Below are 16,320 nucleotides of genomic sequence, written 5' to 3' on the forward strand. Positions count from 1 at the left end.
GGACTGTGATAAGTGTCTAATAGAGACGGTCTTATTTATACCCCATAACTTCCCTTTGGGGCCGATTTCATTACTCCCATTGGAGGGATGAGCAGACAGAGGTACGGAGGGAGCCGGTCACCTGCCCAGTCACATAGCTGTCACTGGCTGAGCTGGGCCTTTGACGAAGCAGCACACCTTAATTGAGGAATAAAGATCCGTGGGATATTTTCTCTAATTGGTCGATGTGAAACTCCCCAAAGTTTTAAACAGTACTCACCTGTCACAGAGAATTTAGAACCAGAATGAGGAAATGACTTAGGTCAAGGCACAGCATTTTAAAAAACAGAAAAATCCAGCTGGGAGCAGGTCAAAATGAATCTCCGTGTTTAAGCTGCGTTGCGAATGTCTAAGGGGAGCCAAGGAGTTGGCACCTCAGCCAGCCTGTTTTCCCAGGCAGAGAGGTGCTTTCTGACTGGGAAGGATAAGCAGCATTTGAAAAAGGAATGAAAGATCAGTTGCATTTCTGGAACACGGTGACTAACAAAGGGGGCCTCTGTCGTTCTCCGGGTCCAGCAAGGTGACGCTGCTAATCCTAGAATCTATCCCACAATCACCCGGCCGGGGAGAGGCCTCTGTCCCCAAAGCCCTCAGCAGACAGTCATAAAGGTTTAGTCGGAAGACGAGAGTGAACCTCCCTCGTAGTTGCCCTTCTGTCTGGAACGGGGCTCGACAGCAGCATTTTCCAAATGTAAGAAATACATTTTCTGTCACCACCCAGCACGGACCTGCGTGTATGTATGTTTCAGAAAGCAATACCTGCCTGTGTTAAATGCAGTTCACTCTGTTGTTCTCCATTCTACCCAAATTCCTTTGTTTTAAAGCTGGTTATGACCAGCTAAATGGATTTCACTAACCACGAATGGTTTACGATCCACAGTTTAAAAAACATCGAGCCGTGTGAGAAGGGCCAGGGAAACTGAGTAGGAAGCGTCAGTGACAGGAATTTATACTGCAATCACTGTCGTTACCGTTGGGCCTTTGAATTACGTTGTGTGTTTACCCTACATTCATCTAACTGGCATTTCTCAAACCGTTGTTCCATGGATTACCTTTATTCTGAGAGATTTTTAATAGATACTTTCCTCCAAAATGGTCCTGTGGCCAGACAAGTTTGGGAAATGACAGATACTACAGCCACACCTGACGTGCCACATGCACTTCGCCTGTTCAAGGCTCTGAGAAGGTCTGCAGCAAAGGACCAGCAGACTCTCTTTATCTAGCTTTTCCCAGACTTTTTTGACCACAGAGCCATTTATCCCTTTATGGGAACACTGGTGCTCTCTAGAAACCAGTCAGGGCCTGACTGCTTCACATTCTGCTTTGTCCCTGAGAGGCCAGCGAAGCAGGTGTTATGGGAATGCTGTTGGAAGACAGTTCACCTACTTGTCTGATTCCCCACATGGGGTCAGGGCCAGAGCTGGGCCAGAGCCAGGCCTCCTGACTCTCAGTCAGATGGGGGAGCCCTCGGGCAGTCCCATGATCCCGAAGGGCTACTTTCCAGAAGGGCTGAGAAAATCCGTCCACCCTGACGTGCACGCAGGGGCAGTGGAAGGGGGCTGAGTGTCCCAGGAGCCCAGAGCTCAGCCCGAAGGCCCTTTGGCTCTTCAGTCTCCCTGGAGGCAAGAGGGAGATGGGGGCCTTGTCATGCCCCCTCCCCTCCTGAACGGGGTCAAGTACCTCACCAGCCATGGTGCAGACAGAATAGGTACTTGCTCCCCCGGCTTCTAGCTCCTGCTGTGGTTCAGCTCAAGCTTGGCTGAGGAACCCGTGCTCAGATTCCTGAAACAGCTCCGTTGGTTTCTTTTATTAATTATTTTGGAGTATGTCCTGTGTTTCTTTGGATACAAAAGAAACACGGGGATATATAATAAAATTTTTTCTCCTAGAAAATGAAGAAATTTCTTCTTTGTCCCGGTTGTCTCATCACCCAGTTTCTCTCTAGAGCCAACCAAGGACGGGTTTCTAGTATCTGCGCATCTGCAAAGAAAGATACACAGGGGCGCCTGGGTGACTCAGTTAAGTGACTGACTCTTGGTTTAAGCTCATGTCATGATCTCGGGTCGTGGGATCGAGCCCTGTGTCAGGCTCTGTGCACTCAGGGCAGAGCTGGCTTAAGGCTTCTCTCTATTCATCTCCCTCTGCACCGCGCTCTCTCTAAAAATAAATAAATATATCTTTAAAAAACAAAGATATGTATTATGCCCCATGTACACACATTAGACGTTCAAAAAATTTTTTTTCTTTTTAAAGATTTTATTTATTTATTTGACAGAGAGAGACACAGCGAGAGAGGGAACACAAGCAGGGGGAGTGGGGAGAGGGAGAAGCAGGTTTCCCGCTGAGCAGAGAGCCCGATGTGGAGCTCGATCCCAGGACCCTGGGACCATGACCTGAGCCGAAGGCAGACGCTTAACGACTGAGCCGCCCAGGTGCCCCACACATTAGATGTTAAACGTAAATTAACATACTGCACACACTGTCTCCACTTTACTTTTGAACTTAATGATGGATTTTGGAAATTGTTCCCTTTTACTACACAAGCTTTCTTACTCTTTTTTATGGCTATGTATATATTATAGCCCTTTATGGATGCATCATAATGTATTTAACTAGCCTCCCCATGATGGATATGGACTACTTCCAGTGCTTTCTATTAGAAATTATACTGCAGGGGCACCTGGGTGGCTCACTCGTTAAGCGTCTGCCTTCGGCTCAGGTCATGGTCCCAGGATCCTGGGATCGAGCCCTGCATCGGCCTCCCTGCTCCGCGGGAAGCCTGCTTCTCCCTCTAACCCTCCCCCTGCTTGTGTTCCCTCTCTCGCTGTGTGTCTCTCTGTCAAATAAATAAATAAAATCTTAAAAAAAAAAGAACTGATGCTGCAGCGGATAATCATGCCCACCGCGTGTGTCGGGGGTGGGGCGGAGATAAAGTCCCGGGCGTGGAACCCCTGGGTCAAGGCACCAACACTGCTTTAGGTGGTGTTAGGGGCTGCCTGGTGGCTCTGCTCCGGCGCGGGGATCCCAGGAAGAGATGTGGGGTTTCCCTTTCTCATTAGAAGTTTTATCCAGCCAGCTTCATGCATTGCCACTGGCCTCGGGAAACATGGGGTGTGGTTCTGCCCTGTCTTCAACCAGCTCTGTGACCTTAGGTAAGATACAGACCTACCCCAGATGTTTTCCTGCCTTTGTAAAATCGGGTGTTGGAGCACAAGCCATGGGGACGCACTAGCTTCTTACTCTCCCCGGTTCTGGAATGTGCTCTCGGTGAGTCTTCCAGTGGCGGGGAAGGGCAGCACTAAACTGTTCTTGCTCCCTTGTCTTGTCTCCATTCTGGAGACACTTCTCATTTAGGACCAGGTCTTTGGTCTTGTTCTGGAGGAGAAGTGAACTGAGCTGTGTGGCTTGCTTCTATCATCTCCTTCCACAACAACAGGATCTCCACATGGGCGGGGGTTAGGGGGTCTCACTCACTGCGGTATTCTGGCATCTAGAGCAGCTCCGTTCGATGGAAACAGTGCCATACAACAGCAACAGCACACCATGACACACCTATTAAAATCATGAAAATCTGGAACACTGTCAGTGCCGAATGCTGGCGAGGATGTGGGGCAACGGGAACTTTCATTCATTGCTGGCGGGAAATGAAAAATGCTACGGCTACTTTGGAAGACGGTTTGGTGGTTTCTCATAAGACTAAACATACTCTTACCAGCCTCCTTGTTATTTACCCAAATGAATTGAAAATCTATGTTCATAAAAAAAAAAAAAAAACCCTCACATGGATGTTTATAGGAGCTTTATTCATAATTGCCAAAGCTTGGAAGCAACCAAGATGTTCTTTAGTCGGCAAATGGATTCATAAACTGTGTTAATCCAGGTAATGGAATAACATTTGGCGCTAAAAAGAAATGAACTATCAAGCCATGAAAAGCCATGAAAGAAACTTAAATGCATATTACAAAGTGAAAGAAGCTAATTTGAAAAGGCTATATATTGTAGGATTTCAACTATTTGACATTCCGGAAAAGGCAAACTTATGGGAACATTAAAAGGGGCAGTCACTGGGGGGTTGGCGGGAAGGAAGGGATGAATGGGCCGAGCACAGAGGATTTTTAAAGCAGTGAAATGACTCTGTATGACACTGTAGTGGTAGATGCATGTCATTATCCATTTGTCCCAGCCAGTAGAATGCACAACACCAAGAGTGAACAAAGCCTGATATAAACTATGGACTCCAGGTCATAATAATGATCTGCCAGGGTGGGTTCACCAAATGTAACAAACACACCACTCTGGTGCTGGCTGTTGGCAGTGGCCGAGGCTGTGTGTGGGTCAGGTGACAGCGACTCTGTGTGAAGGCTGTCCCTTCCATTCAGTTTTGCTGTGAACCTAAAACTACTCTAAAAAAAATAAACTATTTAAAAATAGACCTTAAAAATTTGAGCCACATACACATTGTTCCATTAAAAATTGAGATAATATTCACCCATTGAAAAGGTACAATTCAGTGGTTTATAGTGTATTCAAAAGGTTGTGCATCGCTCACCATTATCTAATTGTAGAACATTCTTTATCACCCAGATCCGTGAACAGTTGCTCTCCGTTCCTCCCGTCCCCCAGTGCTCCAGCAACCAATAGCCTACTTTCCGTCTCTACAGATTGCTTGAGCTTTCCTTCGCCTTGGGTCTATACCTAGGAGTGGCATGGCTGCATCACATGGCAGCTCTGTGTCTAACTGCGGGAGGACCTGCCAGACTATTTTCCACCGCGGCTGCACCTTGTTCCATTCCCGCCAGCAAGGCACGAGGGGTCCGGTTTCTCCACATCCTCACCAACACCTGTTAGTGTCTTTTTTTTTTTTTAAGGATTTTATTTATTTATTTGACAGAGAGAGACAAAGCGAGAGAAGGAACACAAGCAGGGCGAGTGGGAGAGGCAGGCTTCCTGCTGAGCAGGGAGCCCGATATGGGACTCGATCCCAGGACCCTGGGATCATGACCTGAGCCGAAGGCAGACGCTTAACCATCTGAGCCACCCAGGCGCCTCTCTGTTAGTGTCTTTTTGTTTATAATCATCCCAAGGGGTGTGAAGTGGCCCAGAGCCTAACCTCTTAACTACTATTCTACACAGGAGGCACTCCATGAACATTTTTTGAATGAATGAGACAATAAACACAGGTTGTCATCGTCAAGGATGGGAATAATGGGACAAGTGACGCAAGGCGTACTGACCAGGAGCTTTAATAGAAGAGGAGGCTGTGGGGCTCAGCCCGCTAAGCGTCTGCCTTCGGCTCAGGTCATGATCCGGGAGTTCAGAGTTCTGGGGGATCGCGCCCCCCATCCCATCGGGCTCCCTGCGCCGCGGGGAGCCTGCTTCTCCCTCCGCCCCTCCCCCTGCTTGTGCTCTCCCCCACTCTCTCTCTCAAATAAATAAGTGAAGTCTTAAAAAAAAGAGTGAAGAGAAGGCTGTTTTCCTCTAAACAGTGATTTCCTGGTGGTGTCAGGGTCACCTGCAGTGTTTTATTTATTTATTTTTTTAAAGATCTATTTATTTTAGCGAGAAGGTGCGCCTACGCCAGCGAGGGGAGGGGCAGAGGAGAGGGACAGAGAGAATCTGCGGCCGGCTCCCCGCTGAGCGTGGAGTCCAACGTGAGGCTCGATCGCAAGACCCTGAGATCATGACCGGACCCGCAGTCAGGAGTTCGGACGCCTAACTGACCGTGACCGAGCCACCCAGGCGCCGCACCTGCAGAGTCTTAAAAGTGCAGATTCCCAGGCCCCATTTCCAGAATTCCGTGCGGTGAGATGCGGGCTCGGGATCGTTTCCCCAGGTGATTCTGCTGGGTAGCCACGTTTGGGGCCCAGAGATCTAGAAGGGGCATTTAGGGTACAGCGCTCGCATTGGAACAAGCCGGCTGTGGGAGTGCCCTCTAGGAATGCAGCGTGCGGACAGGGCAGGAATAAGCCCGGCTGAATCTGGGAGCCGGGGCCCTGCCCAGCGCAGCATCCCCAGGCCCGGGCAAAGAAGGCCAGGGTTGCGACTCAGCGAGAACTCACCTCGTTCCAGTTCTTTACATGCAGCCCCTGCTTTCAGCTTCAAAATGAGGTCCTCTGAGGAAGGCACTCTTCGTGAGCTCTCCTTTACAGATGACAGCTCCGAGGCCCCGCGGGATGGAGTCACGCAAGACCCCACAGCTCCGTAGGCTTCAAGCAAGGTCTGTCCGGCTCCGCTCGGCCTGTTTTCCTCCCAGGACCACCTCTCTACCCTGGAAGTCCTCACTGCGCTCGGGAGGAGTCAGGACACACACTAATACAGGCGGGACCTAGACAGGCCCGCAAGGAAGGAGCAGGATGCCTAGTGCGCGGGGTGTATGCACCGGTGCTGGGTGAAAGATCGGTGGGGGAAGGCAGGAGGGGGACAAACAGAAGACACAGAAGCGGTCCTTTGTGGCAGTGCTTCACGACACTTTCTGAGCCCTGTAGCGGCCCCGTTACTTCCTGCTGCGGGCTTGCTTGCCTTGCTTGCCCCCCAATGCCCTCCCACCCTCTCCAGAGGGACTCACATACAGCAAATATTCCTTGGCACCTAAGAATCAGGAGTAGATGCTTTCAGCTGCCATAGCTCATTTAGATATTATTTCCAGCTGAGAAAACCGAGGCCCAGAGACATTAAATAACTTGCCTAAAATCATACAGTATATGTGTTGCAAGGCAATTCCAACTTCGTTTTTGACTCCTGGTCCAGTGCTCTTTTCCTCCTAGTCGTGGTTCTTAACCTGAGGCAGATTGTGGGTCCCTTTGAGAATCTGATGAAAGCGATGTTCCCCACACTGAGCGGGAACATCCCGGTGTGTACGCTGGGGCTCATTCACAATGCTATGATTTGGGGGCGATGCCCAGACTCTAGTTAACCTGCTCTGCTTTGCTCGTGCTTTGAGGGACCCCTCACAGGAACGACAGTTTCACAAGAACATATTAACAACCCCTCAAAGACAAAGGCAACTTAAAAGAGCTGGTTCATCACAGAGCCGGGTCCCTTCTTTGCAGGCCCAAGCGGACACGGAAACCATCAAAAGCTGAGGCTGGGAAACCCAGCTTCCTGCTTCTGGCCTCAATTCCCCACCACCATCACCACCAAGACCACTCAAAATAAGACCAAACCCAACACATGCCCTCCGCACGTCGTTCTCCTCGTGGTTTATCTCTCTGCTTCCTGTTGATCTTGAAGTTCGCTTTACTTCTGAGCTTCTGACTTCTGGGCACAGCCCATGGGCCCTCCCCCAGCTTGAGAGGAAATAGCATTTTAAAAAGACCAAGAGAAGATGGCAGGTGGGAAACAGCGGGTGCTGAGGGGCGATGTCCTGCCTCTCTTCATCCATTTTGCTGGAAAAGTGGGGACCCCCCCTCCCACCCAGCAGTGTGGCAGCCCCGGGAACTCGGGTCCAGACCCTATCAAACATTGCCAGGGTCGACCTGGATGAATGTTGGTTACGGGTTTTGACAAATGTAGCCCCACCCCCACCAATGGTTGTGGGGCTATGGAAGACATAATTGCTATCTGGACTCACTCAGCGAGTGTGGGTGAGGACGGAGTCACAGGACACAGGATCTTTGGGGACAGTTTATGAGAAATGCCCTTTGCCTCTCCCCATCTGTCCCCTGGAATACCAAGGGTCATTGGCCCATTTTTCTGTTTTACACCCCAAATGCTTCCAGCCATAATTTCAAACTCCAACCCCTCCAAGAGATCTCCCTGGAGCCCCTCAGCAAGACTTCACCCTCTCCCAATCTCTTAGCCTCCGTTTGCTACTATAATTACATGTCTTCCCTTGCTAGATGGTAAGCCCTTGGAGGGGCATGGGTGACCACTGAATCACTCTTTTTAGAAATTGCACAACTAATATATGTTTACCGTTTGGAAACAGAAAATTCAGGGAGCCCTCCTCCCCCTACTTCCAAAGGATAAAATGTATCCACGATGCCCCGGTGGGACTTATAACATTTTGGTGATCTTTCCATTTTCTTGTGCAGACACAAACAGCCCCACAGGCCACATTTACTTAGAGTGGAATCTATTCTACTTCGAGTTCCCTAACTCCTTATAGGCCTGCTCAATAATCTTAAGATATTTTCCTCTCAACATTGTATATCATTGGGATCACTGCAGAGAGTCCTGTGACAGCTACGTCCCAGTTTTCTCTATCAGGCTCCTATTGCTGGGCCTTTAGGTTGTATCTAGTTCTTTTCTAGAAGACAGCTTTATTAAGAAAATTAGTCCTTTTAAGGTGAATATTCGGGGGTTTCTAGTGTATTTACAGAGTTCTGCAATCATCATCACTGTCCAGTGTTAGAAAATTCTCATCATTCCCAAAAGAAAGCCCATAATCATGAGCCAGCATGGTACTCCCTAGCTCCTAGAGACCTAATCTCCATTCTGTATGGATTCTACTTTAACCCTTGACATTTCATATAAGTGGAATTGTACGATGTGTGGCTTCTTTCCCTTATAATGTCATGTATCGGTCTTTCTTTTCTGCTGCTGGATGATATTTCACTGGGTAATACCGCATTTTGTTTATACATTCATCAGTTGATGGACACTTGCATTGTTTCCACTTTTTGCCTGTTATGAATAATACTGGTGTGAACATTTTTGTGTAAGTTTTTATGTGAACATATGTTTTCAATTCTTTTGGGTCTATACCTCGGAGTGGAATTGCTGGATCATAGGGGTAAACTTTATGTTTAACTTCTTTGAAGAACTGCCAAACTGTTCCAAATTGGTTGTACCATTTTACGTTCCATTAGCGAAGTATGGATCCTCCAATTTCTCCACATCCTGGCCATCATTTACTTTTGTTCACCAATTGGTTTTTAACCCCAGACCTGTCCCTTGAATATAGGAACTGCTGAATCCACGTTTGCTAGATTGATCATGCGCTTTCCCCAAACAGCAAGTTTTTGCTTTTCTGAAACTCATCTCTATAATCCAACCCCCCAAACACCAGGCCAAACCCAGACTTTGTCCTTGGAGCAAGGGAAGGCTTTGTGGAGGAGGAGGCATTTGTTTGGGTTGGGAGACAGTTGTGACATCAGAGTGTGGCTTTGGGGGCAACCATCAACCCCTTGAGACTTTGGTTCAATCACCTGTAAAGCAGGGGCTGAGAACGGTACCTGCCTCATCACATAAGGCAAGGAAACCACGCGGCACAGTGCAGGGCACACAGCAGGGCCTCTGTCCTTCCCCATGAGAAGGATGAAGGGTTGACTCTCCAATGAGCTGGGGAAGGACATGCCCCTTGAGGAAGTAGCATGTGCCAGGACAGGGGAGGGAGAACACGTGGCCAGAGTGAGGGGAGAGGGTGGAGCATGGAAATAAAGTCAGGAACCCACGGGGCCAGACCCCCTCAAGGGGGTCCTTGTGCGGGAAGGAAGTTCCATTGTTCCTTGAAGTCACAGACTCTAGGCTCAGAGGGGCGGGGCCACGGTGTGCGGTGCGTGTTAAAGAGCTCCCTTTTCAGCAGGGTGAGGCTGGACTGAGAGGCTGGGCCAGGAGCAGCCAGCCCAGGGGGCTGTTTAAATGAATCTGGGTGAAAAATGAGGAGTCAGACTAGAGCCGTGAGGACAGGCATCGCAGGAGGGGCCCACAGGGAGAGAGATTTAGGAGATGGCATCAATGGGATGTGACGGGCCTTGTGGCCTCTCATGGCAGGCTGCCCTAGAGATCTCATCTTTTTAAAATCTCACAGCTCTGCAGGGAGCTACCCGCTTTTCCAGTTCTAGGTTCGCAAACTGAGGCTCAAAGGAAGTTAAGAGATTTGCCCAAAGTCCTAACAGAGGGATGACATTTGCCCCTGGGTCTGCCTGCTTTCCTGGGAAGGACTTAGCTAGGCAGTCAAGCCTGGGAGGGAGGGAGCAGGGAGGGAGGGAGCAGGGGAGCGCTATGGTGGGAGGCCTGGACCTCAGGTGGGTCAGTCCAGCTGCCGGGCCTCTCTGAGGAGTGAGGCACTCGGTGAAACAAGAGAATTTGCCCAACAGGAGCTGGGATGTCTCGGATGCCCTCTCTTCCTGCGGGGGTCGGGGGAGGGCACAACACGCAGCCTTGGAAACAGAAGTGTGTTGAATGGAGACCATGACCCAGCCAGCCCTGTTTGGAGTGAGGCTGGCACATTGGCCCAGGCGGAGAACAGGCAGATCCCCACCTCTTCCCTCATTCAGAACCCTATCCTTGGCCAGAAGCCTAGATCCTCTGGATTTGGGGCTATCCTGGGGAAGGGGGGTTGTCACTGGGCTGGTGGCTGGGGCCAATCTCCCAAGCAGCCTCAGGCCTTTCCCTGAGCACTTCCCTCAGCAGGACTAAGAGACTCCAACCCCTTGGTGGAAAAATCCACACTCACAGCATGGGGAACTGTCCCGGCCCGCCTGGGAGACCCACGCACTGGTCTGCCTCACAGAAGCAGGTGAGCTGAGGGGCACCGAGGAGCAGAATGGGGGAGGGCGCTCTGGGAAGGGAGTCCCAAGCTGCCAGGCCTCACACAGAGGGGGAACCCCTTGCTTCCACTTTCCCCCAGGCCGCACTCCCCATGGCTCCCTTCCTGTGCCCATCTGCCTTTGTCTGCGAGGTCCTGCTCACTCAGCTTAAAGTTAGCGGAGGCCCAGATGGGGACAGGGCAGGGAGCCATCTGGTCTTCTCCCAAGACCCTCAAAACTCCACCCCCCCCCCCCCCCCCCGCGTGGTCCCCAGAGCCTGGCCTGCCTCAGCCCAACTACCCCCTTCTCTCTGCCCTAGGGTCTTTATCCATGTTTACTCTGTCAGTTAGGAGGCCTCAGTCCCCTGCTCACAGAGAGCAATCTCTGGGCTCCCTCCCCCTGCCTCTCTTTCCTCCAGGTTGGAGAAGTCGGGGTGGGAAGGGAGGAAGGCAGCTGCAGTCTCCCCTTTAGCTGAAAGCGACCGTGGCTGTGGTCTCTTAGCGGTCAGCTGCTTCTCGCAGACCAGAGCTGGAAGTCCTGGGGTGGGAGTCCGGGTGAGGAGGGTGATGGCCAGCGGGTCCCCGTGAGGGAGGGGTGGGTGGGTCAGAGGCTGCACTTCCCTGATCGCCTGGGGCCTGGCTCAGTCAGCCTCCTCCATCAGTGTGGCCAGTGACCTCTCCCTGAGCGCTGCTGGACACTTGGTCTCATCGCTCTGAGGCCTCCAACCACGAAGGAGGAGAAAGGTGGAAGAAGAGGAAGGAGCCAGGAGCAGAGGTGCCGTGGGCATGGGCCGGGGGTTCCCAGGAGGGGCCTCCCATCTGCCCGGGGTGACCGCATGTGGACGCCGGGAGTGGGCCAGCTCAGAGCCAGGCGCTTGAGTCGCGCTTGTTCCAGCCCCAGCACCACCTCTACGAGGCAAATGTGCTCCTCCTCCCCTTAGAGCTGAGGAAACTGAGCTCAGGCAAGAAACTGGCCCCAAGTCTCTCAGCGGGCCTGTGGCAGAGCTTCTGGCTCCAAAGTTCACGTGCTTGCTCTCTTCCCGGCCACTCAGGGTCTGCCTCGCCTCGTCCCCTCGTTCTGGAAGGGAGCCCGTGGGCCCTGAGCTCAGCCCCGTGTCCTCTCACCAAGCTGGGCTCTGCCTTCTGGAGGGACGCGCCCCACATCTGGTCTGGAAAAGCCTGTCTCACACGGGGATCACTTGAGTGCCCAACAGCTTCCCAGGGCGAGAGGGCCCAGCCTTCATCCTTGGAGGGGGCTGGAATAGGCAGAGGCAGAGGAGAGGCAAGAATTGGGGGTCCCAAACACGGAAGCAACTTCTTCTCTCAGGAGAGACCCAGTGGCTCAGAGATGCTTTGATTCCTGATCCCCACTTCCTGATCTCTTGGGCAAGTAGTTTGGCCTTTATGGGCCTGAGGCTCGTCACTCCTAAGACAGGGTGAGTAATATCGGAGCCTGCCCCCCAGCCCCTGGGTGGGGGGCATTGTTGGAAATGCCATTTTCCTGGTAAAGCACCCAGCTCATTGCCTTAGACGCGGCAGGGGCACCACGCCTACTAGTGGAGTTTATCATTCCTGTACTTTCTAGGCTGACCTCTCCCAGGGCCACACCACACACTCTTGGGGTCACAGGGCCACATCGCTGATGGTCAGGGCTGTAGGCCACGACGCAGGAGTTTCACTCACCTGCACAGAACACGACTGGGCCTGGCTCATGGCTGCCCTCATGACAGGACTGTGAGCTCACCCTGCTTTGTTCATCAATGAGGATGTCCCGGGGACTTTCAAGTGAGGGATCAGCCCCAGCTACGAGGAAAGGGGAAATTCAGTCCTAACTGCAGACCGTTAAGCCAGAAGGAGATCTGAGAAAAAGGTGGACAGCAAGCAGCTGCTTTATGGGTCCAGTCCCTCCCGGGGTCTCCCTCTGTCCCAGGGAGCGGCGGAGCTGATCCACCCCAGAGGCCGAGCTCGGAGGGCAGCCTGCCCTGTGCACACCCTGCTCCTCAGTCCCGTGCGAACTAACAACTTGGTGGTGGCTCCCGGCTGATAACCTCTCAATATTTGTTACTCCTTTTCTGAAAGAGGAGGCTGAGCACAGACAGAAGGGTGGAGGACCAAGTGGGGTGAGGTGGGAGCAGTAATGGTCTTTGAATGCACAGACCACACCTGGGAAAAGCAGCCCTGATGTCAGCCAGATCTTCCCCTCTGGCAACACATCGATACAGGACGTAGGTCTCAATGCCTTCCCTCCCCTCAGAATATTTCATCGTAGTGTTCTGCTAATCCCAAATGGTTGAAAGCTACTTCCTAAGTCGAGCTTCTTCATTCTTTTCACCTTTATCAGGATGGTTTTTAGTCCCCGTATGGACTGGAGCCCTGGTTAATGCCCAGTTGGCCTACTGCTTCCTCCGGGTCTGGTTCTGGCCCTGGTTCCTCTAACTTCCAATCCAAGGAAAATTCTCTGCACGAGCAAACGTGCCTTAGGAGCTGAGAGGACCAGTGGAGCAGAGTTCCAGGGATTCTCCAGCCATAAGTTCTCAGAGGAGAGGACAGTGTTGACTAGAGAATCCATCAGAAGAGTTTGTTTCCTAAGAGGAATGGGGTGGCCAGTGCTGAGAAGTGGGGACAGAGGAGGTAAGTATTCACAGTGCTTTCTCCACAGCCCGTGGCCAGAACACCCGGCACCCCAGAGAGCTGGTCCTGCCCTGGATTGGGTCCTGTCCCATGGTGGCAAAGGCCACCAGCTACCTTTGGAGGAAAGTACCCATGTGGCCGGGAGGGCGGTGTTGGGAGAAGTCTAAATTTGGAAGAGGACGCTAAGTTGGGTGGGTGGTTCCCGGGCCTTATCAAGGCCCTGCAGTCCAGCATGGCGTCAGGGCAGATGGGCTCTCCAGTCTCCACCCTACTGGACTTGGCTCAGTCCCTGTAAGAGGGAGGGCCTTGTCCTCACACACCCCTGTGCTCAGTGTCACCCTACTCCACTGATCTCACTGGCCTCCATGTCACAGCCAGCTGCAATGGGAAGAGAAGTTGGCTGGCTTTCAAAGTCAGGGGTGAGCAGAGGCCTGGCACTACCCAGACTGGGCAAATCCTGGTAATGGCAGAAGGCAGGCGAGGGGCTTCTGAAGGAGAATGAACACCTGTTGGATTCTGGAGGCTTTAGAAACGAGTTAAACGGCTCTGTCGGAATTCATTCAACTGAAAGTATTAATCATATTTCTCCCTGGTGGCAAAATGGTCATGGCTTAGATGCATCCAGGCAGCAAGTAATGGAGAATGCTTTCCATTTCCCACTGAGGGAGGGTGATGGCACAGCTCTGACCTCAGGCTGACACGTGCTTGACATGCTCTGACATTGTGTGACCTCGGACAAGTTGTAAGTCTTCTCACAGTCTCATTTTCCTCATCTGTAAAACTGAGAATATGTTTTTATGAAATTAAGCACAATAATGTGTGTTAAGTACAGAGCATCGGACGGTAGGCGCTCAGTAGGTGTTCCTTCCTCCTAAAACCCCTCTTTCCTTCATTTCTCATTGTCTTTACCTTCTCGTTTGAGTGATTTGATATTATTGACTAATTCTGATGCCCTGTGGTGGCTGTTAATTTGACTACAAATTCTTTGACATTCCGCTCTTCAAAAGGTGGAGACTAAAACCCTCCCCTTGGAGACTGGCTGGACCTCGTGACTTGGTTTTGCGTGAAGAGGATACAGCAGAAGGAAGGTGTGTGACGTCTGAGGTCATAAAAGGCATTGTGGTTTTCACCTTGTTCTCTCCTGGAATCTACTCTTTGGGCCACCGTGTCATGAGGATGCTCGAGCAGCCCATGTAGGGAAGGCCCAGGCGGGGAAGATGGAAGGTGCCCCACCAATAGCAAGCACCAACTTACTAACCATCCTCCAGCCCCAGTCAAGCCCTCAGATGACTGCAGCTCTGGCTGATACCTCGTTACAACCTCTTGAAAGACCCCCCAAGCCAGAATGCTCCTGAACCCAAAGGAACTATGAGATATAATAAATGCATATTGTGGTTTTAAGCCTCTGCATTTTAGAGTGACCTGTTACACAGCAATAGATTAATATGTATCTGCTGAATTCCAGAAAAGCTCTGAAACTGCATAAGGGCAAAGCTGTAACAACATGGAAAGCTATCAGAACAAGATTTGAAAGATGGGAGTGAAGTAATAAATGGGGTGGGTCTAGGGAAGAGATTGTTTCCTTCAATTAGAAAATCTGGTTAAAGACAAAATAGAGCCTTTAAGGCTTCTTTCAGGCCAAGGTAAAAATGGGAACGTAATGGGTCATATTAAAACTATTTTTTTTCTTTTGGCTTTGAATAATGATAACACATTTGACATGCGGGATTTTAGATAAATAGCACCACCGTATGGTGAATGACACCTTGGTATCCCGCAGATACTCCACCTACTGTAGATCATATCGAGGTTTGAAATAGTGAACATATAGTTCACTTATAATGATGCACTTTCTGACAGTTTTCAGAAACTCTTGGCATTACAAAAGTTAGGAAAGAAATGTACACTGTATTTTGCAAACTTTTTATGTAGGTACTAGATAAAAAATAAGGTATAATAAGGTTATAGGAAAAGTCTCCATTCCACCCCTGTCCCCCATGGGCTAGTTTCCTTTCCCATGGTTAACCCTCTGTGACTGATTTCTGGTTTAATTTCTCAGAGATATTTATTTTATATACACACAAATAATATATATTGTTTGCTCCCTTTATTACACAAACCGTAGCATACTATGGGTGTGGTTCTGTCCTGTGCCTTTTATTATTCAATATTGATACAGGACTTAAAGATAACATTTCCCTTAATTATCCTAATTTTTTATTTTCTGCGCTTTTGATATTTTATTATTCATACTTGGGAAATGTAAAGAAGTCGAAAAAATAAAAAGCACTTGTAATCCCACCATCAAGAAGTCGCTGCTGTTCAATACCTACTGTTTGGGCGTATTCTTTCCTGTCTTTCCCCTATGAATATGAGATGTGTAATATGTGTACTTTTTTTAAACCGTGGAATGAATTTCATATTCTGGGGTTTTCCTCCCATTTACTTTTACATACTCCCATTCCCTCTCCCTTATCACTACCATTATACTTTAAGTATATTCAGGTTTTTCTTAAGGGGCATATTTATTTTCTCAGTAATGCTCCGCCCAGCGCAGGACTGAGGTGAACCTGCCTTTTGTGGGTCTTCTCCAGGCTGCTGTGAGAACAGCTCCGACCAGCCTCCGTCACCAGAGCATCTGCAAGAGGAGCAACCAAGGCCGTGAGGCATCACTGAAGCACGTTCGTAAAGGACCTTCTCGGATTGCCAACATGGGACAGCTGGGGCCTCAGAGCCTGCCGACGGCCAACTCCCCGTGTGACGGCACTCAGCTCTCAAGGAGCAAAGAGAGCTAGGAGAGGTCAGCCTTGCCAACCAGAGCCCCAAAGTCAGCTGTTGCCCTGAACGCAACTTAGAATTACAGTGATCGGCCGAGTCCCATGGGATTCTCCAGGAAGCTGCCCTAGGTTGAGGCATCCCCACTGATCTCGAAGGAAGTTGCTGCTCTGGAGCATCCTTGCCTGGGAGGACCTGACATGACAGTTTCCTCTCCCTCACCTTCCAGGGCACAAACCACACTTTCCAGCGAGATTTCTTACTGGAAAAGGGCAAGTTACATAGGGTTATCTATTCATCCCTTCTCATCCTGTACTTCTTTTTCAAAGACTAGACATCTGGTCACAGTTGTACAAAGAATTCTGGAAAGAACAGGAATGACAAGTTTTTTTGTTTTGTTTTGT

At 50.4% G+C, this 16,320-nt stretch overlaps 1 long non-coding RNA gene across 1 annotated transcript; it reads left to right on the top strand.

The window, feature by feature from the left end:
- The first annotated feature begins 10,392 nt into the window (after positions 1 to 10,392).
- LOC118521466 (uncharacterized) lies at positions 10,393 to 16,320 on the top strand. The gene is made up of 3 exons (XR_013449432.1): positions 10,393 to 10,501; positions 12,852 to 13,141; positions 15,736 to 16,320. It is a non-coding gene; the product is annotated as an uncharacterized LOC118521466 (long non-coding RNA).

Source organism: Halichoerus grypus, chromosome 7 (genome assembly GCF_964656455.1).
Source record: "Halichoerus grypus chromosome 7, mHalGry1.hap1.1, whole genome shotgun sequence".
NCBI classification, from domain to species: Eukaryota; Metazoa; Chordata; class Mammalia; order Carnivora; family Phocidae; genus Halichoerus; species Halichoerus grypus.